Source organism: Tachyglossus aculeatus, chromosome 12 (assembly GCF_015852505.1).
Source record: "Tachyglossus aculeatus isolate mTacAcu1 chromosome 12, mTacAcu1.pri, whole genome shotgun sequence".
Classification (NCBI taxonomy): domain Eukaryota; kingdom Metazoa; phylum Chordata; class Mammalia; order Monotremata; family Tachyglossidae; genus Tachyglossus; species Tachyglossus aculeatus.
Window position 1 is genome coordinate 35,882,626 of NC_052077.1, and position 25,964 is coordinate 35,908,589.

General features: G+C 41.7%; 1 protein-coding gene and 1 non-coding gene across 3 annotated transcripts in view; one reads left to right on the top strand and one right to left on the bottom strand.

Annotated features, from left to right (window-relative positions):
- The window catches only part of GALNTL6 (polypeptide N-acetylgalactosaminyltransferase like 6), a 775,084-nt gene that overhangs the window by 513,432 nt on the left and 235,688 nt on the right, over positions 1–25,964 (top strand). The gene's annotated exons all lie outside the window — the stretch shown is intronic.
- On the bottom strand, positions 4,802–4,938 carry LOC119935890. The gene has a single exon (XR_005453489.1). It is a non-coding gene; the product is annotated as a small nucleolar RNA SNORA7 (small nucleolar RNA).

Genomic DNA, 25,964 nt, shown 5'->3' on the forward strand with positions numbered 1-25,964 from the left:
GGATGAAGAGTGTGAGCTCCATGGGGCATGGAGACTGTGTCCGACCTGATTAGCTTGTATCAACCCCAGCCCCTGGTACAGTGTCTGGCACATAGTAAACACTTAACAAATACCATTAAAATAAAATTGAGGGCAGCCCCTTGCGAAGAATGTGCTGTAGCGCCAGAATCCAGCAGACAGTTCCCTTGGTAAAACTTCTGACACTGCTAATCCCATAGAGTCACGATGGTGTTCTGAGTTGAAATCTTTCTTTTTCCTTTGGCTTTTTTAATGAATGGATGCAATTGAACATAATATGGATGCGAAAGTACAGTGACATTGTTCGGTGACGGGTTTAAATCCCCTATTGCTGACGAGAAGCCACGAGAAGGACTTGACTCCACAGCAGTTAGGAACTGATGTATCTCCTTTTCTAATCAATCAGTGAATGGTATTTGAGTGCTTACTGTGTGCAAAGCTCTGCACTAAGAGCTTGAGAAAGTACAATAGCATTGGCAAACACAATCCCTATCCATAAGGAACTTACAGTCTACAGGAGGAGACAGATATTAAAATAAACTCCAGGAAGGAAAAATAATAAAGTGTAAGGTTATGTGCACAAGTTCTGTGGAGCCGAGTTGAATATCAAAGTGTTTAAGGGGTATACAGCCTGTAGCTATAATAAGAAGCAATATGGCTCAGAGAATAAAGCACAGGCCTGAAAGTCAGAAGGAACTGGGTTCTAATTCTGGCTCTGCCGCATGTCCGCTGTGTGACCTTGGAAAAGTCACTTCTGTGAAATGGGGATTAGAGTGTGAGCCCCATATGGGATAGGGACCATATCTGACCTGATTAACTTGAATTCATTCAGTCGTATTTATTGAGCACTTATTTTGTGAATATACCCCAGTGCTTAGAACAGTGCTTGGCACATAGTAAGCACTTAACAAATATCGTAATTATTGGCTGTAGGTAAGTTATGGGCAAAACTTAACAAAATGCATATTACAATTCTGAATTTTGTATTTTAATGAGAAGAACAATTTTCCCTGTCAGACTGGAAGAATGTTCCAGCAAATTCACTCAAGTTTTTCTGAAACCCTTTAAGTTGAATAGGTATCAGTCTGACAGAAAAACCATCCTCACTCAGCTTAAAAACTTCAAGCCTTACCTTAAAAGTGTCTGATGTAGAAGAATGAATACTCTTGACCATTTTAATTTTTATGTGTTGGTTTTGTGGACCACTCCTTTATGCTGAATTCTTATATAATTTGCCTTCTTCCTCAGATTTTGATGTATCTGTGGGCTAAGGACTGCATTGGCATCAATTACCTATTTATGGTATTTGACCGTTTATTATGTGCCAGGCACTGTACTAAGCACTGAGGTAGATGCAGTCCATGTTCCACATGATGATGATGATGATGGCATCTGTTAAGCGCTTACTATGTACAAAGCACTGTTCTAAATGCTGGGGAGGAACAAGGTGATCAGATTGTCCCACATGGGGCTAACAGTCTCAATCTCCATTTTACAGATGAGGTGACTGAGGCACAGAGAAGATAAGTGACTTGCCCAAGATCACACAGTGGACAATTGGTGGAGATGGGATTTGAACCCATGATCTCTGACTCCAAAGCCCATGCTCTTTCCATTGAGCCACACTGCTTCTCCACATTCGTTCATTCATTCATTCAATAGTATTTATTGAGCACTTACTGTGAGCAGAGCACTGTACTAAGCGCTTGGGAAGTATAAGTTGGCAACATATAGAGACGGTCCCTACCCAACAGTGGGCTCACAGTCTAGAAGCTCACAGTCTTAATCCCCATTTTACAAACAAGGGAACTGAGGCACGGAGAAGTGAAATGACTTGCCCAAGGTCACACAGTAGGAAAGTGGCAGAGGCAGAATTAGAACCAAGGTCCTTCTGACTCTCAGGCCCATGTTCTAGCCACTAGACCATGATGAATCACCTTGCATCTATCCCTGTATTTAGCACAGTGCTTAGCACCCAGTAAGTACACCTGATTATCAATATCAGCAGTTACCTATTTCGCAAAACATTGAACTAAATTTGAATAAATTGTAGCATTCTCCATATTAAAGTCGAGATAATTAGGTACTAGAAGAATGGGGTATAAATGTGGGAGAGCAATCTGCTTTTCCCTCAAACAGATGTGACTTGTGAAGCAGACGCAATTGTGTTCTCGTGGTGTTTAAGGACTTTCAGAACACTGCGTTTTCGGCAGCATCTGGAGACCAATTACGGAGGACTCTCCCCTGGGTTCCTGTCGTAGGGTTTTTAGTTGGATGAATAATATATAAACTTTGGGGTTTCATACTGAGAGATACTGGAGCAGCATCAGAAGGAATTGAGCTTATTCAAGTTGAACTAAAACTAAAATCCCAATTTTGGATTTAAACTGTAGCGGTTAGGTGTTTCTATGTGCAGTTGGTTCCACGTAGAGACGGTGAATAAAAAGAAATAGGACAGGAAGGTTTTCCTTTCCTGGAGTTGGGTGGAAATGAGGAGGATTCGCCTGGGGCAATCTCTTGGTGATGGGCTAGGGTTCAGGGCCTACTTGCCTGAAATGAGTTGGGAGAAGTTTAAAGGTCAGAAGCAATCACTGAGCAAGCATGAGACACCCTGGATAACTGCCAGGTTTATACGTGATCTGTGACCTCTGCTTCCTTTTCCTACTCCCAGGCTGATCTCTGGTGGCCTCCTTTTTTAAATTATTATTGTACTCTATAAGAGCTTACTCTGTGCCAAGCCCTGTTTTAAGCTCTGGTGTAGATACAAATTAATCAAGTTGGACACAGTCCCTGTACATACAGGGCTCACACTTTTATCCCCATCTTACAGATGAGGGAACTGAGGCCCAGGTAAATTAGGTGATTTGCCCAATGTCACACAACAGACATGTGGCGGAGCTGGGATTAGAGCCCAGGTCCTCCTGGGTTCCAGGCCCCTGCTCTATCCGCTCAGCCTCTCTGGTCTCTTATCTCAGGGTTCGAGGTCTGCCGTGCCACAGGAGCAGGTGGGCAGCCGGTTTCAGACCCACGATGGCCCTATGTGGGAAATAAAATGCCAAGGCCACTCAGAATCATGTGCTGCTGCTAGAGTCTTGGAGGAGTGACATCAAGACATTCCTGGATTGTTTTTTCTGGGAATGGGGGTGGATCATTGGAGAAGCAGCATGGCTCAGTGGAAAGAGCACAGGCTTTGGAGTCAGAGGTCATGGGTTCAAATCCCGGCTCCGCCAATTGTCAGCTGTGTGACTTTGGGCAAATCACTTAACTTCTCTGTGCCTCAGTTACCTCATCTGTAAAATGGGGATCGATTGTGAGCCCCCTGTGGGACAACCTGATCACCTTGTATCCTCCCCAGTGCTTAGAATAGTGCTTTGCACATAGTAAGTGCTTAATAAATGCTATCATTATTATTATTATAATCCCCATTTCACAGATGAGGCCCAGAAAAGTGAAATGATTTGCCCAAAGTCACTCAGCAGACAAGTGGTGGAATCAGGATTAGCACTCATGACCTTCTAACTCCCAGGACCTAGCTCTATTCACTACACAATGCTAATAATTGTGGCATTTGTTAAGCACTTACTGTGTGCCAGGAACAATACTAAGCGCTGAGGTAGATACAAGATAATCAGGTTGGATACAGCAGTCCCTGTCCCACAAGGAACTCACAGTTCTAATCTAATGGGTTCAAATTCTGGCTCTGCCAATTGTCAGCTGGGTGACTTTGGGCAAGTCACTTAACTTCTCTGTGCCTGTTACCTCATCTGTAAAATGGGGATTAAGACTGTGAGCCCTCCGTGGGACAACCTGATCACCTTGTAACCTCCCCAGTGCCCTTACCTCCTTCCCCTCCCCACAGCACCTGTATATAGGTTTGTACAGATTTATTACTCTATTTTACTTGTACCTATTTACTATTCTATTTATTTTATGTTGTTAATATGTTTTGTTTTGTTGTCTGTCTCCCCCTTCTAGACTGTTAGCCCGCTGTTGGGTAGGGACTGTCTCTATATGTTGCCAACTTGTACTTCCCAAGTGCTTAGTACAGTGCTCTGCTCACAGTAAGCACTCAATAAATACGATTGAATGAATGAATTAGAACAGTGCTTTGCACATAGTAAGCACTTAATAAATGTCATAATTAATTAATTAATTAATTAATGTCCACATTGAGCTTACAGTCTAGGGGGAGCCTTGACTGTTAGCTCGTCCCTCCAGACTTTAGGCTTGTTGTGGGCAGGGAATGGTTCTGTTTATTGTTGTATTGTCCTTTCCCAAGTGCTTAGCACAGTGCTCTGCACACAGTAAGGGCTCAATAAGTTTAACTGACTCAACCTTGCCTGTGCACCCTGATTTAGCTGCCTTGCTTGCTTTTTTGTGGTATCTGAGTGTTTACTAAATTACAACCCTCTAGATTGTACAACCTCTACAACCTTCTGAACGGTGAGCCCGTTATGGACAGGAAACATAGATACAAATTTATTCATTTATTATTATTCAATCATATTCGTTGAGGACTTACTGTGTGCAGAATACTGTACTAAACCCTTGGGAGAGTTGTTGTCTTAAGCTGTCGAGTCATGTTCGACCCATAGTGACGTCATGGACACATCTCTGCCAGAATGCCCCAGCTCTATCTGCAATCATTCTGGTAGTGGATCCATAGAGTTTTCTTGGTAATAATATGGAAATGGTTTACCATTGCTTCCTCCTCCACAGTAAACTTGAGTCTTCACCCTTAATTCTCTCCCATGCCACAGCTGCCCAGCACAGGTGAATTTTGACTTGTAGCAGATTGCCTTCCACTCGCTAGCCACCGCCTAAGCTAGGAATAGAATGGATATGCCCCTGCTTGACTCTCCCTCCATAGTCGAGACTGGTAGAGTACTAGAAACTCTCCAGGTGTGACCCTGAGAGGGGCCTTGGGAGAGTACAATACAATAATACAGACACATTCCCTACTCACAACGAGCTTACAGTCTGGGGGGGGGGGGGACAGGGAGTCCCTGCCCCACATGGAGTTCACAGTCTAAATTGGAGGGAGGAGGATTTAAAAAAGAGACATTTTGCATATGAGGTTACTGAGGCATAGAGAACTTAAATGATTTGCCGAGGGCCTCTGTCTCCCAGTCCTGTGCTCTTTCCACTAGAATAATAATAACAATAATAATAATGGAATTTATTAAGCACCTACTATGTGAAAAGCACAGTTCTAAGTGCTGGGGAAGTTACAAGGTGATCAGGTTGTCCCACGGAGGGCTCACAGTCTTAGTCCCCATTTTACAGATGAGGGAACTGAGGCACAGAGAAGTTAAATGACTTGCCCAAAGTCACACAGCTGACAATTGGAGGAGCCGGGATTTGAACTCATGAACTCTGACTCCAAAGCCCGAGCTCTTTCCACTGAGACACGCTGCTTCTTTGGATCACAGCCCCTTTCTCCAGAGGGGATTCAGGATCATCATCATCATCATCAATCGTATTTATTGAGCGCTTACTATGTGCAGAGCACTGTACTAAGCACTTGGGAAATACAAATTGGCAGCACATAGAGACAGTCCCTACCCAACAGTGGGCTCACAGTATAAAAGGGGTATGTACAAGTAAAATAAATAAATAGAGTAACAAATATGTACAAACATATATACATATATACAGGTATACATATATACAGGTAGACATGGATGTGGGGAGGGGGGGCATTCCAGGCCAGGGGGAGGATGTTGGCCAGGGGTCGATGGCTGGACAGGCAAGAATGAGGCACAGTGAGGAGGTCAGCGGCAGAGTAGCGGAGGGTGCGGGCTGCAGTGTGACTGTGGTCACCGTACTGGAAAATCGTGGCTCGAGGACAGATCGTCAATCTCCATTGCCATTCCGGGTATTATCTATTCAAATGATTTTTATCTTCTATTAAAATAATCATTCACTACCAAAAGAATATGCATGAATTCAACTCTATTTATCATTCATTTAAATTGTATTCATTAGCTAGCCAAATGACAATCATTTATTAACATATTACATGTTATGTAATGCGTTTTGATTTACCTATTAAAATTGTATTCACCAGTTTTATTAAAATAATCATTCTTAATCTTATATTATTCGTGAACCAGAATCTGACTCCCTTTGGTTTCTGGTCTCATGGACCTCTGCAAATCCACTGATCTAGTTCAACCCCGGGCAGGAGACGAATAATATTACTTCTGCCTTTTCTGGATATGTGCCTCATAAAGCCTCTGCTTTGAACAGTTTTAATACTTTGGGAGAAATGTAATAAGTAATCACACAGGCAAATCTCCTGCAGTGCTATGCCTGAAGTCTGGCAAACCCCAAAGGTTAGAGTAAAATCACTCATTCATAAATTCATTCATTCATTCGTATTTATTGAGCACTTACTGTGTGCAGAGCACTGAATCATAATCAGTCAACAAGGGTTTGATGGAAGAAGCTTCAAAGACAATTGAAACACAGAGAATGTCTGGATTCTCAGGATTGGAATTCTGGACTCCAATCCTGGAGTCTCAATCTCAGGATTTCTGCCTCGAAACCTTAGTTAAGAAGTCTGCAGTGTGCATCTCTAGCAGAACCACTCTACTGATTTATTGGCATAATCGTTATCATATTAGAGTCCTTGCTATGTCAAACACTGTGCTAGACGCACGACTAGATAGAGGATGAGTAGAATGGACACCATCCCAATCCCAGTCTCTCACTAACATCCCCCCCGGAATAACCCAATCCTTCGGACCCATTCATTCAACCATATTTATTGAGCACTTACTGTGTGCAGAGCACTGTACTGAGTGCTTGGGAAGTACAAGTTGGCAACATATAGAGACGGTCCCTACCCAACAGCGCTCACAATCTAGAAGGGGGAGACAGACAACAAAACAAAACATATTAACAACATAGAATAGTAAATATGTACAAGGGCTACATGTACAACCCATGTTTTGCAGTCTGAGGCCTAAGGAGCTAAGGAGATGAAAACCACGTTGCTCAGAAATTAGATGGTTGAAGGCACCATGTAGTAATTGTGGTATTTATTAAGCATTTGCTAAATGCTAAGCTCCTTGAGGGCAGGGATCTTGTCTACAAGCTAACATACTCTCCCAAGCACTAGGTAGCATACTCCAGATACAGTAAGCACTCAATGAATGTCACTGAGTTAGGCATTAGGTAGCATACTCCAGACACAGTTAGCGCTCAATAAATATCACTGAGTTAGATAGTGCTGGGGTAGATTCAACACTACCAGATTAGACATAGTTCCTGACCCACTTACTATGGTTAGCTCCATTTTACAGATGAAGAAACTGAGGCCCAGAGGGGTTGTGACTTTGCCACAATCACGTGGCAGACCCAGATCTTGAATCCAAGTCTCCTGACTCACCATTCTATGCCTTTTCCACAAGCAGCGTAGCCTAGTAGCTAGAGCACAGGCCTGGGAGCTGGAAGGATCTGGGTTCTAATCCTGGATCAGCCACTTGTCTGCCGTGTGACCTTTGGAAAGTCACTTCTCTGTGCCTCGGTTCCCTCATCTGTAAAATGGGGATTAAGACTGTGAACCCTATGTGGGACAGAGTCTGTATTCAACTTGATTAACTCCTATCTAGTGCAGCATTTAGTTCGGTGCCTATAGTAAGCACTTAACATGTGCCACGGAAACAAAACAGACAGACAGAGGTATCTCCCTTGCTTGTGCTGATTCTCTTGTTTGCATTGTGTTTCGTGTCTCATACTCTCCTTTTTTTTTTTTGATGGCATTTATTAAGAGCTCTCCTTTGACTTACTGCTAATAGGATCTATGTGGTACAGAACTGGCAGTGACTTAATATGCCAGGAGGTTGTCACTTGACAAAATATCTTTTAAAGGACACAAGGCAGTGCTTCCCCATATGAGATCAGCTGGTCAGTAGGTAGTGTATTGCTGATATTGTTGGGTAGGGACTGTCTCTATATGTTGCCAATTTGTACTTCCCAAGCGCTTAGTACAGTGTTCTGCACACAGTAAGCGCTCAATAAATACGACTGAATGAATGATAGCATACTACTAAACCAGCAACTTAACATTAGGCTATCCTGGACCAGATTTCTTCATGCCCTAATTTTCCCGCAAGGTTACATCGCAGAGAGTTGTCATGTTGTGCACATGAGAGTACATGCACACCCACACACACATACATTCAAATATTTTCGTTTGCCAACTCTGTCTATGTTCCAAAGTTAGAACTAAAAACTCATAGATTGTAAGTTCCTTTCTAAACTGTAAGCTCCTCTTTAGATTGTAAGCTCCTTGTGAACAGGAAATGTGCCTACCAACTCTGTGGTATTATACTCTCTCAAGCGTTTAATAGTGTGGCCTACCCACAGTGAGCTCCATAAATACCATTGATTGATTATAACAGTGTGATGGTTTCAGCACAGGAAGGCTGTGGTCCCAAAAGCTACTTCTTGATGTGAGATTGCCCCCATTATATCAGAGTCTAAATATTTTCAGTTTACATTCTGGATATGTTTTTACTATTCTCTATCCTGAAGTAGAAAATTTTGCAATAAATCCACCCACTTGGGTTGATGAAAGTAATCCTGCCTTGATTTGTGTTCACTTGGGGAAGTTTGTGAGGTTTGGGGGAGCCTTGGAGCTACTTTGTCCTTCCATCCTGTGAGGTGGCTGACAATTAGCAGTTGATTGCTCTTTGACCCTAACCAGGCTGGATGCCAGTCAGCCATGTGGCTTTTAAATGTGAGTTTGGGAAAATCTCGAGGATCACACCAACTTGGGCATTTAGCCCGGAAATCTGCAAAAGTCAAAATCCATTACCTTGAAGTGTTTTGATAATCCTTTTCAGAGAATTAGATGGAGAGCATTTATTGCAGTATGTATAGAAGTGGGCTAATTGCTAGGATGCACAGAAAGCCTTGGCAACATTGGAAACCTTGGCACTGGACCATAAGTACTCACAATCTAACTCTGGGGTTGGGGACTAGATGTCAGGGAGCAGCACAGCAGTAAATAGAACAGCTCACTTCCTCCCCAGAAGCTCCATATTCAGACTTCTCAATGCACAGGGCTTAGAGTCATTATCAATCGGAAACAGCAAAACTTTCCCAGCCTCCACTGTTGCCTAAGATGGCTTCTGCTCACCACCCAATTCCAGGGGAGGGAGGGATCCAGGCTTTTCCCTGGCACTGAGGAATACGACCGCTTTTCCCCACAAATTTCATAATTCATCAAAGATGAAAATCAGCAGGTGACAAAGAGGGAGTCACAAAGCCTACATTCTAATTCCAACTTTGCCACTAGCCTGCTGTGTGACCTTGGGAAATTCCCTTGAACCTCCCTGGGCTTCAGTCTCCTCATTTGTAGGTAAGATGTCTGCTCTTTTTGACTCTTGGTTTGCGAGGAAGGGATTATGTCTGATGGGATTATCATATAGCTACTCCAGCACTTGGCACAAAGCTTGGTAAGTAGAAAGCACTTTGTAAATACCATAACTAATCAATATCTCAAAATGGAAGTTGGTTCACTTAGGTCTGATTCCAACTTCTAGTTCTGCTCTGGCTTAGTGGATAGAGCATGGGCCTGGGACTCAGAAGGACCTGGATTCTAATGCTGGCTCCGTCACATGTCTGCTGTGTGACCTTTAGGCAGTTCATTTAACTTCTCTTGCCCTCAGTTACCTCATCTGTAAAATGGGGATAAGTGTGTGGGCCCCATGGGGGACAGGGATTGTATCTAACCTGATTAACTTATATCTACCCCAGCACTTAGGATAGCACTTGGCACATAGTAAGCGTTTAACAAGCACTTAGTATAGTGCTCTGCACACAGTAAGCACTCAATAAATACGATTGAATGAATGAATGAACAAGTACCATAATTATTGTTGTTCTCCTGAGGTAAACTAGCCGCAAAATCTTTCTGTGCTTCTCTTACTCTCTCTCTCTCTCTTTCTTGCTCCATATAATTGAGACATTATTTCCATCCTGGTTCACAGGACCTTTGGACACCAATGATAGAACTCCAAAAATATAAATGTGTACAGTTAATAGACAAGGTTTTGATGATGTTTCTAAGCAGGAATCCCAAGAGCGCAATAATCTGATGGACTTCTTGGCTTTTTATTTCCTCCCTTTTCTAACCTTGTCAATTCATCTCCCCCAAGCTGGCATTATAGAGAGTGTTTGCAAATCAGCCACCAAGTTTTGTTTTAAGTGCTCTCCGGTTCCTTCCCTCAATCCACGCCTCCTACCCCCAGCTGCACCGCTAGTCACCTGGTTGATGAAGCTTTTCTAAGTGGCCAGAAATATTAAATGTCTGAGCGTCTCTGCTTCTTAATGTTAGATGAATTGGAGAAGAAGCCCCTTTACCTATAACAGAAGCACACCACTTTTCTGAGAATACTAGGACCAAAGTCAGTTTGATGAAATTGTGTCGTAGTAAGGAAATGTTGATTTACTATTTAAAAAAAAGACAAAACCTCATCACTCAGATCAGGCACCTGGGTTTCATTCATTCATCCGTATTTATTGAGTGCTCACTGTGTACAGAGCACTGTACTAAGCGCTTGGGAAGTTTAGATTGCCATTGGATGGCAGAGTTAGAAATGTCTATGAGAAGACGTGGATAGTTATCCTGCTATTCCCATATGAGATTCTGGGAATAAAAATGTAGCCCATCATGGTAAGTCAACCCCAAGTAAAGCCTGTCTGCAGTCTTAGCATGCTCTCTCGTGGCTTTACTGACTTAAAGGAAACACTCTGCTGACTGAAAAAGCATGGTGAAAGAGCCAGGAGGATTTGAGTTTCACTCCTTGCTTTTTTTCTGCATTCGAAATCCAGAAGTTGGTTGTTGATTTATTCAAAGGTTTCATGGGGAAATGGACAGGAATCAGAATTCCCCTCTCTAGCTCTCTCATTCTGCCCCAATGCACCTGCTGTTTATTCTCTTCCCAATGAAAAAGGTCCTGGAGAAAGAATAAATTGTGGGATACCAAGTCTAAGATCAGTTTTTTCAACTGTTAGCCCCTTTCCCTTGGGGACCCTGTCTTTGATAAGGGAGGCACAATAATTCCCACACCAATTTAATTCTCTAAAAAGAAGCAGTGAGACATTAGGAAGACTCCCCTAGGGTATACTTGGGTGAAGATCCTTAGATTGATTGTTTGAAGTGGCCCCTCTCCTTCTCCATCTTTCTCTCTGCCATATGCCAGGTTCAGCCAGATATTCATTCATTCATTCAGTCATATTTATTGAGCGCTTACTGTGTGCAGAGCGCTTGGGAAGTACAAGTTGGCAACTTATAGAGACGGTCCCTACCCAACAATGGGCTCACAGTCTAGAAAGAGGAGACATACAACAAAACAAAACATGTGAACAGGTGTCAAGTCATCAGAATAAGTAGAAGTAAATCTAGATGCACATCATGAACAAAATAAAATAAGTAGAATAGTAAATATGTATAAGTAAATGAATAGAATAATAAATCTGTACAAACATATATACAGGTGCTGCAGGGAGGGGAAGGAGTTAGGGTGGGGGAGAGGAAGGAGGGAGCTCAGTGTGGGAAGGCCTCCTGGAGGAGGTGAGCTCTCAGTAGGGCTTTGAAGGGAGGAAGAGAGCTAGCTTGGCGGATGGGCGGAGGGAGGGCATTCCGGGCCAGGGGAAGGACGTGGGCCAGGGGTCGATGGCGGGACAGGCGAGAACGAGGCACGCTGAGGAGATTAGCGGCAGAGGAGCGGAGGGTGCGGGCTGGGCTGGAGAAGGAGAGAAGGGAGGTGATGTAACAGCTTTGTTCAGAGTAAGGTGTCAGCCCAGGGTTGAAACCAAGTTATTTCTCTTGATCCAATGTATCTAGCCACTATTGATTTTAATCAGGGTTTCCAAGGAGGAAAAAAAAATCTGAACTTTTAAATCTGTAGGGCTTTGCTCTTTTTTGTCTAAAATTACACTCTTAAGGGTTTAGGAAAGTGCATTTACTTCTGCATGCCGCTAGAGAAATTTAGTGCATTGTTATTACAGGAAAATTTTCGGGAGTGACTCCTGAAGCAAGGTGTTTAACTTACCATTAGGAATGATTTAATCACAGGGAGAAGAGAACGCAGGAAATAAAAAGAAAATGAAACTTGCAAACATTCTAAAATGCCTGGAAGTAATTTGTCTTCCCAGAACTCAACGATATGCTAAGTCAAGCAGGACCGATACTTCATTTGCTTACGTGAAGCCCATTATGGCCTGATTACTGGAGATGGAAATTAGTGTTGGAAACGTTGAGAAAGTTGAGCTATGTCCTTGTGCGTTCTAAACTGCATCTAGACTCCTTTTTTTTTTTACTGTTCATTGAATTTCTCCATTGCCTTATCTTAAAGCTATTTTTTAAAGGATATCTGTTAAGAGCTTACTGTGTCCCAGGCATTGTACTAAGCATTAGGGGTAGATTCAAGATAATCAGGTTGGACACGGTCCTTGTCCCACATGAGGCTCATAATCTTAATCACTTCACTTCTCTGTGCCTCAGTTCCCTCATCTGTAAAATGGGGATGAAGACTGTGAGCCCCCCGTGGGACAACCTGATCACCTTGTAACCTCCCCAGCACTTAGAACAGTACTTTGCACATAGTAAGTGCTTAATAAATGCCATTATTATTATAATTATTATCTTAATCCCCATTTTGCATGAGGTAACTGAGGCCCAGAGAAGTGAAGTGATTTAGAGAAGCAGCATGGCTCAGTGGAAAGAGCACGGTTCTTGGGAGTCAGAGGTCATGGGTTCAAATCCCTGCTCCGCTGCTTGTCAGCTGTGTGACTTTGGGCTAGTCACTTATCTTCTCTGTGTCTGTTACCTCATCTGTAAAATGGGGATTAAGATTGTGAGCCCCACATTGGGACAACCTGATCACCTTGTATCCTCCCCAGCGCTTAGAACAGTGCTATGCACTTAGTAAGTGCTTAACAAATACCAAAATTATCATTATTATTATTTTCCAAGGTCAAATAGCAGACAAGTGGTAGAACTGGTATTAGAACCCAGCTCCTTAACCCAGTTTCTTCCGATTCCCAAGCTTGTGCTCTATTCACTAGGCCACAGCTGCTTCTCTGAGAGAGGTGAAGGGTACATTAGTACATTTGAGAGTGTTGAAATCTCCCCAAGCACTTCTGCCTCTAGTTTGTAAACTCCTTAAGGACAGGGATGAAATCTACTAATTCTACTGTAATTCCAAGTACTCAGTAACATGCTTTGCACACAGTAGGTGCCCAGTCAATACTCTGGCCCATTTACCATTGAGGTCGTGGATTATGACAGAGGACAGGGCATTCTGGAGAAAGTATATCCATGGAGTCTCTATGAATCAGAAATGACTTGATGGCACTTAGCAATTATCACTGTTATTACTATTATTAAGTGCCAACTACTATATTAAACACTAGAGAGATAAAAGATAATGATCTAGAGATCCTTGTGATTAAAAAACATAACCTGTGCATCTACTATACTATCCCAGGTACTTGGTATAATGTCCTGCACTTAGTAATTGCCATTTTACTGTTAAACTTTCTCTTTGGAGCTGAGCGACCATAAGAATCTGAGCACTGGTCATTTAATGGGAAAGGTACAAAGTTTTCACCAGCGAATATGGCATGTACCCTGTGTGTATACACAATTCTGCTATTCATCATTTCCCAGGCTTAGAGCACAATTTTTAAAAGAGGATCAGGTGAACATGTTGTAAGTGGAAGCTTTCTCTTGAGAGCACTTTATCTTGCAAATATTTCAAGACAGAAGCCAGACCATTTCTGTTCTCTGTCTATTCATTGTGAGGAAAAAAAGATGAATTTGGATGTAGATAGAATACTGACAAACTGTTCAAAAAGTTCTTGAGTGGCATTTCTCTGTAATTAGAATGCTTTTTTTTCTAATCATGACAGCCCTCTGCAAACAGCCTCTTGGATCACCGACCAAATTGGAAAATCTACTGGAATTTTTAAACTCGGGAATGCAACCTTTCTACACAAATGGAATTTGGGCAGATTTAGCCCAGCTCCAACAGCTGTTATAATTTTTTATGCTCCATTCTAAGGCAAGGCCATAACTCTAATTGCTAATCGCAAATGGCATATTCCAGTCACCCTTTCCCGCTGTGGGCTGCCAATTAGAAAGCATGAGGAATGAAGGAGTATACCCTTTGGAGAAGCTAATTCTCAGAGTGATTCTCTTTCTTTTATATTCCCACTTAATTCCAGGTCCATGCAAGAAATAAGACATATCATGTCATTTCAGGATAATATGTCATTTTAAGGGTAATCAAGAATTCACTGCTGGAGAGAGAAACGATCTGATATGGAAAAGTTCATTTTCATTCTTGCCAGAGAGTCTTCTCTTGACAGATATGACCTTGTATAATTAAATATGTTTCAAATATCTAGAGAAATGGCAGTTGAACAGACAGTGAAATTCTTCATTTTATGTTGAACTGAAATAAAGTGAAATCAAATTACAAAAAGACATCAGTGTAATGGAAGATAAAGTGGATTGGTACTATTCATAGTTCCCACTGAAATTCTCCGTCTCTGATCTTATTCATTAGGGCTTTATAAGGGAGCAATTACATCATGTGCCAGGTAACCTGATTTTCAGTTTGGTGCTAAATTGCATTAATGTTGGGAGGAAAAAAAAGATTACAGTGAACTAGTCCATGGTCTAATTGGCGACTAGTGGCACTTTGTTTCAAATGTCCATGACATACACTTCGGGGTTGCTATCTGGGCAAAGTGAAGCCAATTTTAAAAGGGAAGAAAAAAAAACCCTTCAATTCTAGGGCCCAATAGGAACTTGGAATTGATTTTGCTTAAAAAAGGTTACTAAAATTTCACATTCCTAGGAAGCACATTTCACTCAAGTGAGCATAAAACATCATCGGAAGGGTGTCCTTATGAAATTTCTATAGGAAAAATTCCATTTGACACTAAAATTCAATTATCCAAAGTTATGAATGGGTTTTCATTTTCATTCGGGGAGTATATATGGCACCTCAGAGTGCATTTTTACATAATTGTAGATAACTATTTTTATACAAGTTAAAAAGAGATAGTGAATGAACTTCATTTCAGTCTTTCTAATGATGGGGAAGGGTTTTATTTCAATCTTTGAACCTTAACAGCATCCTTATTTTTCTCCTCACTGTCTCTGGAAGGGAAATACCAGAAGCTTGTCCTCATTACCACCATGAGGAATCAAGAATGGTCTGGAAGACAAATTAAAGATAGTGCATTTCCTTCCCTCAGAAACTTCATGGTTAAAGGAAGGCATTCCAATATCTTGTCAGTACTCCCTGCTCATAGTAAGTGCTCAATAAATACCACTGATGATCATGATGACGTAAATGCCATTATTAACCCGGGTTTGAGACTTTACTTTCTCCCACTTTCTGATCCACACTACAAGTCAGCGAATGTTGATTGTATCAGGAAGTATCGTTGGAATTCGAATAGATTTTCCCCAATTTATACATTTCTCTGTTCAGCTGACTTATCCAAAGATTGTCTAGGAGTCATCCACTCTCTCACAAATATGATCTCCTGCTATCTTGGTACTCTCAGTGCCTGTAACTAAATCAGATTTTCTTCTCAAGTGCGCCTCTCCTGAATAGTACCATCCTCTTATCATAAATACTAGAATGGAGCAGAAAATGAGTTGTCATCAACTTCAGCAGGAATTGACTCATTGGCTGGGATCTAAAGCGAGAGTTAATATCCAAATGCCATCCAGAAAACAGAAAGGAATTCTGTAGAAAGAGCATTGGCCTGAGAGTCAGGGGACCTGGGTTCTAATCCCTGGTCTGCCAGTTGCCTGCTGTGTGACCTTGGGCAAGTCACCTAACTTCCCTTTGCCTTGGTTTTCTTATCTGTAAAATGGGGATTCAATACTTGCTCTCCCTCCTGCTTGAACTGTGAGCCTCATGAAGGACAGGCACTGGGTCTGACCTGATTAACTTATATCTATCCCAGCATGTAGAACAGTGCTTGTCATATAGTAAGCACATAGCAGATACCATAATAAAGACCTTTCAGGTTTATAATCAGATGACTGAGGGAAGTACAGTGTCACCAAGAGGAACTTGAATTAAAGTCAACCCTCTCTTTCTGAGCCCTATTGATTTAGTCCGATTTTGAGAGTGGGGACAATCTATCAGCATGAATTCGGCAGTGTGCTAACCCCATTAGCTTGTCGCACTACCAGAAATCTGTCTCATTTATGGTTCCGCTCAGAGCTTTGGGGACTTGGTTCATCAAAGTTTGTTGTTATCCGAAGTATAGGAAATGAGAAAACCTCTCAAAGTAAACCTGACATTTAAACATGCTTTCTGTCGAAGCGTTCATTTTCATTTTGTAAACTGCATTTTTGCATTTCAATAGATAATAATGTAATAGAAACAAGTTGACTCAGAAACATTTAAAGTGGGGCTGAGGGAATGTAGATGAATTATGCAAATTCACATTTGGCAAAACCTTTAGGAATAGTTAGATTTTGAGGAAGTTTTGTTCCACAGAATACATTTTTACTGCTACCCAAGCAAGACAGCATAGGTTCAGCCTTTCGCCCACTAATTCCTCCAAGAATTCACAATTGGTTTTTCCAGCAGGCAGGGTCAACTGGGGATTTTACCTTAGTTACTACTTTTTCATCCTTTGTAACATTCTTTCTCCTTCTACAAACATGCATGTGTGCACGTGCACACACATTCACTCCACACAAACTACCATTCATGCCCATAAACATACATACATATATCGTCTAAAGGAATCCCAGGCCCCACCCTTTCTGCCAACATTCTCTTCTTCCTATCCTCAAATCCTTCATTCTTTTATCCCAAAAGATAACTCCCTCTCATCCCCTTCTCTCCCCTTTTCTCCCCCTCTCTCCTCCCACCCTTCTCTCTCTCTCTCTCATATTCCCCTTCCAATGTGCTTACCTCTCTTGGTCAAATAGTTGATCAGTAAATACAAGGTCTAGTGGAAAGAACACAAACCTGGGAATTAGGGCATCTGGGTTCCAATGTCATCTCTGTCACTTGTCTGCTGTGTTCCCTTGGACAAGTCACTTAAGCCACTCTGATCCTGTTTCCTCATCTGTAAAATCAATCAATGGTATTTACTCAACCCTGATTGTGTACACAGCACTGTACTAATCTCTTGGGAGCATCCAATACAGCAATCATCCTCCACTTAAGACTTTAAACCACCTGTGGGGCAGAGACTGTGTCTGATCTGATTATCTTGTATCTACCTCAGTGTCTGTACAAGACTTGGGACGTAGTATGTGCTTAACCAGTGCTACAGTTATTATTCTCTCCCTTTATTTTGTCATCAAGGTCAGTTTATATACACACTAGCCCTCTTTGTAACAGTTGTCACTGTAATGACTCTTCACTATTGGCAGTCTATGATTTGTTGTTGAGTGGGGAGAGAGAGAATCGATTAGTCTTATATACTGAGCACTTACTGAGTGCAGAGCACTGTACTAAGTGCTTGGGAGAGTACAGTATAACAGAATTGGTAGACATGTTCCCTGTCCATGAGTCTGTGTGTTAAGTGCAACGTGGTCTAGTGGAAAGTGCATGGCCCTGGGAGTGAGAGGACCTGATTTCTGACCCCAGTTCCACCACTAGCTTGCTGTGAGACCTTGGGCAAATCACTTACCTTCTCTGTGCCTCAATTTCCTCAACTGTAAAATGGGGATTCAATATCTGTTTTCCTCCTACTTAGATGTGTCCACCTAATAGCTTGGTACGATACTTGGCGCAAAAGTGCTTCACAAATATTAGTATTATCATTATCATACCCACCCTTTTCCTTTTACCTAAATTCCTAGGGGAAAATGTATGGAGAGGTCTAGCATCCTCGGGTAGGAAAGCTTTCCAAGGAGTCATGAGCCCAAATGGGAACAGTGTGCTTCACAGACCTTCACTTATTTTTGGTAACCTTTGGACAATCGTAGTCCATGAAATGACCAACTTGACTACCACCCCCAACCCCCCACCACCACCTTAGAAATTAGAGTACAACCCAAATTTGTACTTCCCAAGTGCTTAGTACAGTGCTCTGCACACAGTAAGCGCTCAATATGATTGAATGAATGTAAGCTCCATTTAGGCAGGGAGCATGTCTACCAGAACTGTCATATCGTACTCACCCCAGTGTTTACAACAGTGGCCTACAATCAGAAAGAGCTCAATTAATACCATTAATTGATTAAACAGCTCTCCAAGGGACTCTTGGTGCTAGTTACTACTTGATCATAGTGAATTTCCATGTTGACTTTTCAGCTTCATCTTTTGTCTGTGTAAGCTTTATATTAATCTCTGTCTCTCCCTCTAGACTGTAAGCTTAATATATAGGCAGGAAATGTGTCTACCAACTCTGTTATATTGTACTCTCCCAAGAGCTTAGTACACTACTGTTCCTATAGTAAGTGCTCAATAAATGTGATGGACAGCAAGAAGATGTTAGGAGGGCTTTGAGTGTGGAATTTGATACGAGGTTGTTAAACCTTATTAGTCTATAGTGCATTCAACTGTGAGCCTGTTGTTGAGTGTGGAATTTGATACGTGGTTGTTAAGCCTTATCAGTCTTTAGTGCATTCAACTGTGAGCCGTTGTTGGGTAGGGATTGTCTTTATTTGTTGCTGCATTTTACTTTCCAAGTGCTTAGTACTCTGCACACAGTAAACGTTCAATAAATACAATTGAATGAATAAATACTTGGTTATCGTCATCTCTGCAGCATGGCTCAGTGGAAAGAGCCTGGACTTTTTGGAGTCAGAGGTCGTGGGTTCAAATCCAGCTCCACCACTTGACAGCTGTGTGACTTTGGGCAAATCACTTAACTTCTCTGGGCCTCAGTTCCCCCGTTTGTAAAATGGGGATTAAGACTGTGAGCTCCCCGTGGGACACTCTGATCACTTTGTAACCTCCCCAGTACTTAGAACAGTGCTTGACACATAGTAAGTGCTTAATAAATGCTGTCATTACCTCTAAGCTTGTTGTGGGCAGGGAATGTGTCTGCTTATTATATTGTAATCTCCCAAGAGCTTAGTACAGTGCTCTGCATGTAGTGAGTGCTCAATAAGTACAATTGAATGAATGAATAATCCTCTTTATCCATGTAAGCACTTAGTACCATTCTTTGCACACAGTAAGCGCTCAATAAATATGATTCAACCTTCAATTTTTCTTTTTTTTCCCAACTGACTGACAAAACCTCATCCAACATTCTCAACCTTTTCTCATGATAGATGGTCAGTGCCAGGCGCATCACTCCACTTTCCCCTAGAAATATCACAAGCAATCAGGACAGATGTTGTATTCATAGTGCTATGTTCACAACTCAGGCACCTTGATGAATGCAGCTGTCAGAGAGATTGTTTTCCATTTGCATTTCCATGCTCTGTTAGAGATTCAACGGTTGACTGTCACACTCTCTGCCACCTTGCAACACAGTGCAAAACCACCACAACTGTAGATTATCCTACTATACTAATTAGGATAGAGATCAGTAATTGAATTCTAAGAACTAGATTTTTTTTGCCATTATCAGGAGGATTTAACTGGTGACAGATTTCATTCAGAATATCAATAATTTCTCAGGCAGTATGCTTCATTCTAACTTTATTAAAAATTGATAATGTGGATGTGAGGGGATAAAACAAGGAAAGTGAAGCTTGATTTTTTTTTTTCCTTTTAATCCTACTGTGGGACAGAGATTGTCCAATCTGATCATCTTGTATCAGTCCCAGTGCTTAAAACAGTACTCGGTAAGTAGCACTTAATGTCATCATAATTATTCTAAGATACATTCTTTTTTAGCAATTCTCTTCACCAAATAGTTTGCACAAATTATTATTATGTTATTTAAGTGCTTCCTTTTGACAAGCACTGTGGCAGATACAAGACAATAGATAATGTTTTAATTTCTGTTTGTCACCCTTGGGCCCAGGGGTGAAAGCTTAGTGATATACCTTTTTTAGTGAAGAGGAACAGTTCTTAGGGTTCTCTATGGACCCAGACAAGTTGGAGCATGAAGTAGTTCATTTCACAAGGAATGTCTTGTCTTACGCTGTCAAGCCATCTCCGACCCATCGCGACTCCATGGACACATCTCTCCCAGAATGCCCCACCTCCTCTGTAATCATTCTGATAGTGTATCCATAGAGTTTTCCTGGAAAAAAAATATGGAATTGGTTACCCATTGCCTCTTTGCATACTCTTTCCCATGCTGCTGCTGCCCAGCACAGGTAAGTTTTGATTTGTAGCAGATTGTCTTCCATTTGCTAGCCACTGGCAAAGCTAGGAATGGAATGGGTATGCCTCTGCTGGATTCTCCCTCCTGTAGTCGAGACGGTAGGGTCCTGAAAACTCTCCAAGTATGACCCTGAGAAGGGGCACAAAGAATGACCTTCCCCTAAATGGAGTAAAACCTCAGGTGTGGTCACACGACAGGATGCTGGGAAAGTAGCTCTTAAGGCAGTGGACTTTTTATTTAATCATTTATTTTTATGGTTTCTTTTTTAAGTCATAGTATTTTTCAAGCTCTTACTCTGTGTCAAACACTGTTTTAAGTGCTGGGGTAGTTACAAGTTGATTAGGTTAGACACAGTCTCTGTCCCACATGAGCCTCACAGTCTAAGTTGGAGGGAGTGGGGTTAACTGAAGCCCAGAGAATTAAGTGACCTGTCCAAGGTCACACAGCAAGCAGTTGGCAAAGCCAGGATTAGAATCCAGGTCCTCCGACTTCTAGACCAATGCTCTTTTCAATAGGCCATGCTGCTTCACTATGTACCCATGAGGAGTTATGATCTTTTTGAAACAGATTGCGATCTAATTTCTATCTCTTAACATAGAAAAAAAAGTCATTCATTGCTCCTCTTCAACTCCCTCCTCTATCATTTAATGAAGTTTTGATTCATGTTTGCTTTTAGTGTAACGTTTGAGAAATGCTCTGTTAATAAGTAGTCCAAATTTATACTCCTTCCTTCGTTAGATTCAGGAAGTAATGGTTTTCTAAGTGAATCTGGAATGATTACGCCTTTCGTGACGATTCCAATTCTGATGGTAAATTCTTGCATTGTTACAGGAAGAGTTGCTGTGGTACCATTTACAGTTGGGTTTCTGTCAAAGTTGGCCACTGTACACTTGGGAGGGATTCAGAGGGGAGTGTTGGAAGTACCGATTAAATTTATAAATCTACATTTGAAACCAGTGGATATAGATTTCTAATATTTGAGGAAAAAGCTACAAATGTTTCTCCATCACTCTTGCCTAACTTTGGTAAGATTTTCTAATGGCAATTATGTTACTCATAACAATTTAGTGTTCGTGTTTTCAGCAGCAAACGGGCTTTGGGTTTTTCCTAAAAGCTAAGCAATCTGTGGGCCTTTGGGTACAGTACCTGTGTCAGAATGTGTTGTACCGCCAACTCAGCATGGCTCAGTGGAAAGAGCCCGGGCTTTGGAGTCAGAGGTCATGGGTTCAAATTCCGGCTCTGCCAATCGTCAGCTGTGTGACTTTGGGCAAGTCATTTAACTTCTCTATGCCTCAGGTACCTCATCTGTCAAATGGGGATTAAGACTGTGAGCCCCCCTTGGGGCAATCTGATCTCCTTGTAACTTCCCCAGCGCTTAGAACAGTGCTTTGCACATAGTAAGTGCTTAATAAATGCCATCATTATTATTATTATTAACTCTACAGGAGTGAAAAACTTCCTTGAGACATGTGACCTGTAAATTCTCTGAGGAAAAACACTATTTCCCTCCCCATTACCCCTAAGATCATGTAGAATCCCAGCCTCTATTTCCCTATAGCTCTGGAGAGCATTGCATTCCACTGCCCTGTCTAATTGGAAATGTGAAGGGAAAGTATGCTTCAGGCTTGCTCCTTTCCAGAGTCCCCAGAGGCAACTGAGCATGGCACTGGAGAATCACTTGACTCCTGTCAGAAACCCTACTCTTTACTGTCTGATTCAGGTAGATCCCTCCACTCTTCCCCTTCAGGCCTGTCTTTGACATGTGAGTATGTTTGAGGAACAAAGACTTGTCTCAGACCTCAGAGACACATACTAACCCTCCTCCTCCTCCTCCCCTTCCCCTTTAAATATGTTTGCAAGCCCTCGTTGGGGCCACCTTGTTCTCATCTCTGTATTTGAATATACACAAAAGCCAGACTGCATCAATCCAGTGATCGATCCAGACCAGTAGTCTGCCTCAACCAGTGACCCCAAGGAATACTTGGAAAAGTAATTGTATGCTCTCTCTCCTTGACTTCCATTGCTATGGTTGGGGATACAGTGCCATACATCCCAAACATATCATTCAAGTATCGTTCATTCATTCATTCAATCGCATTTATTGAGAGCTTACTGTGTGCAGAGCACTGTACTAAGCGTTTGAGCACTGTACTAAGTATCCTATTTTTGTCTCTCATAAAGCCATTTTCAAAACCTTTCTGAAACCACACATCCTCCAAGACATTTTGCCAATTAATGTACAACCTCCTCACATTGTTAAACCCTCTACTGCCTTCACATAGCTGCACAGGTAAGAACTTAAAGACTCACAACCACCTGTAACAGCAGGAGCTTACATCCCCTTTTTCTTCTACTGCCTATCGAATTTATTTTAGTGCCTGTTTCCCCCACCAGAGTGGCAGTTCCCTGTGGGCAGGGATCACATCTCCTGATTGTTATACCCTCCCAGGTGCTTAGTAAAATAACTTCTCCTTCCCATCTGCTGTATAACCACCATTTTAAGAAGTCTGGAGCCCGTTTTGTTGGTTTATGTTTTGTTGCCCGAGTATATTTGAGTGAATCAGGTTGGATACAGTCCATGTCCCACTTGGGGCTCACAGCCTCCCCATTTTACAGGTGAGGGTACTGAGGCACTGAGAAGTGAAGCGACTTACCAAAAATCACAGAGCAGACAAGTGCCTTCCACCCTGTACACACCCGATCTCATCTGATCTCAGAAGCTAAGCGTGGTTGGGACTGGTTTGTCGTTGGATGGGAGACTGCCTGGGAATATTGGGTGCTGTAGGCTTTACCAGTGCTTAGAACAGTGCTTAGCACATAGTAAGCGCTTAACAAATGCCATCATTATTATTATTATTAAGAAGTAGAATAAGAATTACAACCCAGTTCCTTCAGACTTCCAGGCTTGCACTGTATCTACTAAGCCACGCTGCTGGTGGAGATGTGTATGAATTTAAGCAGCAAAAAATAGGCTAAATAAGGAAAAGAGTCTCAAGAATTAGCAAACTTTCTTGGACTCTGTTAAACCTGAATCAAACACGGAAGGTAACCATATGAAAATTACAAGATGAAACTCTAGGAACTGTCAAACTTTAACATATTAAGCTTTCAAGAGAAGGTAAATGTTATCCTTTAGGTAAGGCAGAAGGTAAAACTGATATTTCAAGAGATTCGAGGATAAAAAAGAATCTTTATAAGGTAAAGAAGAGACTCCTCCCACAAGTCTGACTCTGTAAATTGCTTTTAACACAAATCAGCAGTTTGTCAAGGGTAGAGGGGATAAACATTTTCATCCTATTATCCAATAGTTTTAGACCCAAGAAATCCTTTGCTGCTGTCAGGCTAGTAAAATCGGTTGGCATTTTAAATGGCATGCCCAGCTCCAAGTCATGATCCTGGCGAAGTTGCTAACAGCTGCAAGGACTTGATGGATTTTTTTGAAAGTCCATTATATTTTTCAGAGCTCTAAATGTTTCTTAAGAAAACTACTTATTGCAAAAGTCTGTGGCTAATGCATTCTCAACACCAATGAAGAGCTATGGCACTCGGGCAAATCTGGTTGTGCGGGAGTAAATGGAATGTCTTAAAACAATCTGCATGCATGGTCTCCAAATAAAGGATGGGAAGGTTGAATGGAATTATCAACAGCCATTTCTCTTAGAGTTGCATGTGCATTCGAGGGGCCTAGCAACTGTGTGGACTCTATGCTTAGGCTCATAAAGAATTGCCCTACAAAATCCTGTTTACTAAAACAATCTTGAAAATCACTACTAAAAACCATCAAGCCATCAGTCCTATATAGTGAGTGCTTACTGGGGTGCAGAGCAATCTAATAATAATAATAATAATGGCATTTATAAAGCGCTTACTATGTGTAAAGCACTGTTCTAAGCACTGGGGAAGTTACAAGGTGATCAGATTTTCCCACGGGGGGCTCACAGTCTTAATCTCCATTTTACAGATGAGGTAACTGAGGCCCAGAGAAGTTAAGTGACTTGCCCAAAGTCACACCGCTGTCAATTGGCAGAGCCGGGATTTATTATTATCATTATTATTACTGGAACCCATTGCCCATCAGTGATGCCTTCCTTAGGAGATTCCAAATACTGTATTGGCATATCCTTACAGCCTTGCTTAAGTTCTGTTAGATTTTTAATTATATTTCAACATCAGAAAAAGAGAAAATAATACCCTTAAAGTAACATGACTGGGCTATCGCATTGTCAAAAAGGGCACCAGTGGATTCTTATGGTAGAGTTAATAATAATAATAATAATAATAGTATTAAGCACTTACTACGTGCAAAGCACTGTTCTAAACGCTGGAGGGGATATAAGAGGATCACGTTGTCCCATGTGTGGCTCAGTCTTAAGGCACAGAGAAGTTAAGTGACTTGCCCAAAGTCACATAGCTGACAATTGGCAGAGAAGGAATTTGAACCCATGACCTCTGACTCCAAAGCCCGTCCTCTTTTCACTGAGCCATGCTGCTTCTCCCAAACTGTGGTTCGTTCTTCCATGAACAGTCACTCAGGACTCAGATTGCCAACTTCTCACACTCTTTGTGCAGCGTCAAAAATTCATGTTGCTATGGAGTCTCTAGCACCCAGCTTTCCTCACTTGGTGTTTTTAAATTTGCAAGCTCAACAATACATCTGTATCTACCTTCTGGCATTTAATGAGGCCGAATTATTTCATTGCTTTGTTCTAAATGTGCTATGATGTGGAAGATTTTTGCTATTTCTATCACCCTTTTTCCGGCTTGATACTTAATCTGTACTTGCTTTTAATAGTTATAATGATAATATGGTATCATTATGGGGCACTTTACCATCAGGATTGAGGTTTGAATGCAAAATGCTCTTGGAACATTTTTTTCACTCTTTTTTTCATGTAATGACATTCTGCAAGGTAGAATATTCTTCATTAAGATATCTGAATGAACTGGTACTTGTGAACTGTGGAATCTGTGATTTAAGCAGGGGAGGCAGTGTGGTCCAGTGAAAAGAACAAGGGATTGGGAGTCCGGAGGCCCAGGTATGAGCACCAGCTCTGCCCCTGGCCTGCTGTATGACCTTGGAAAAGTCATTTGCCCTCTCTGGCCCTCAGATTCCTCTCCTGTAAAAGGGAGGTAAGATCAGTTGTAAGCTCCTGGTTGCACAGGGACTGTTTGTGATCTCCTAATCTTATAATTACCCCAGTGCTTAACACATAGTAGGCACTTAATAAATGATATTTATAAAATGATATTTAACAATGAAATGATACATAATACATTTTTATTATGATAGAAAGCTTTTAACACACAAACTATCGATTAACAAGATTACACAATCCCAGCCAGAGTTACTTGGGAGGTATATATTAACAGTTCTTGGGTTCTCACCTCCCTTTTGCCCCATAACACTTAAGATTTCTTTATACTCAGTTGCTTCCCCTACCTGTAATTTATTTTAGCACGTTTCCCCTGGTAGATTGTAATCTGAGAGGAGGGATCATTTCTACTTACAACATTGTACTCTTCCAAGCATTTAGTACAGTGCTCTGCCCATAGAAATAGAGAAACATAGAGAAACAGCGTGGCTCAGTGGAAAGAGCCCGGGCTTTAGGGTCAGAGATTATGGGTTCAAATCCCAGCTCTTC